Raw genomic sequence first — 1,116 nt, 5'->3', positions numbered from 1 at the left:
TAATTGACTAACTGCACCCTCATCTGGAGGACAATCAATCTGATTATTTTTTTAGGTCATGGTGACTAACTTAAATTTTCAGTGTTCAGACGAAGACGTTAAAGCCAGAATCAGCGAAGCCCTACAAGCCTTCGCAATGCTCAAACCTGTCTGGAGTTCCAGTACACTAAGTGAAAGCACAAAGATAAGAATATTTAATATCAATGTTAAATCATTGCATTTTTTATGGATGTAAAAGCTGGAATCTTATATATAGCAGGACTACAACATAAAATCCAGGTATTTCCCAACAAATGTCTACGACACATCTGTAAAGTTACATGGCCAAATAAAATATCCAAAACAGCTACTACTAAGAATCAACATCCCTCCAGATTAAGAAACGAGCATGGCAGTGGATTGGTACGTCATACATGGAGAAACCCCCCAAGAAGCATCATTAGAGAGGCATTGGACTGGAATCCAAAAGGTCAGAGAAAACAAGGGCAACCATTACACAGTTGGAGGAGAACAAGAGTGAAAGAGTTTATTGAAAACATTGGAAAGACTTGGAACGAGGCAAAAAAGAACAGACCGAAAAAAGGCCAAAACAGCCTTGGAGAAAGTAAAGGGGGAGGGCGACTGTAGTAGCCTTTTGCTCCACAAGGAAGGAACAGGATTAAGTGCGTAAGTAAGTACCTACAATATTATCAAAAGTTATCGGCATATTTAAGTTATTAAAAATAACAAACAGGCGAACGGACGGAGGAAAAATGTATGTGTCAAATCTTCTATCAATCCATTTGCACCTAGTACGAAACATAACTATAAATTTGTAGTCAGATCATAGGAGTTGTCCTTCCTAGCAGTAAGAAATTTTGTAGACTCAACAATGGTAATAATTCATTATCTATAGGTAAATTATCATTTACGGATGTAAGAAACGGAATAGCGAATAGTTTGATTGTTTTTCTAAATAAAAACATTTTCGACAAATATTGTGAGCAGAAAATAATTATTTAAAATTTTATTCAATCGTATTTCCAGCTTCGTCAAGCATGTCTCTGTGGCGCAATCGGTTAGCGCGTTCGGCTGTTAACCGAAAGGTTGGTGGTTCGAGCCCACCCAGGGACGTGA

At 37.7% G+C, this 1,116-nt stretch overlaps 1 non-coding gene across 1 annotated transcript; it reads left to right on the top strand.

Moving 5' to 3' along the window:
- Positions 1 to 1,039: 1,039 nt before the first annotated feature.
- On the top strand, positions 1,040 to 1,113 carry Trnan-guu (transfer RNA asparagine (anticodon GUU)). Its single transcript has one exon. It is a non-coding gene; the product is annotated as a tRNA-Asn (tRNA).
- Positions 1,114 to 1,116: the final 3 nt, after the last annotated feature.

This window comes from Saccostrea cucullata, unplaced genomic scaffold, assembly GCF_032062105.1.
Source record: "Saccostrea cucullata isolate Sc308-1 unplaced genomic scaffold, CSIRO_AGI_Scuc_v1 ctg13464, whole genome shotgun sequence".
NCBI classification, from domain to species: Eukaryota; Metazoa; Mollusca; class Bivalvia; order Ostreida; family Ostreidae; genus Saccostrea; species Saccostrea cuccullata.
The sequence above is the reverse complement of the archived record's forward strand: the minus strand, read 5'-3'. Positions and strand labels throughout refer to the sequence as shown.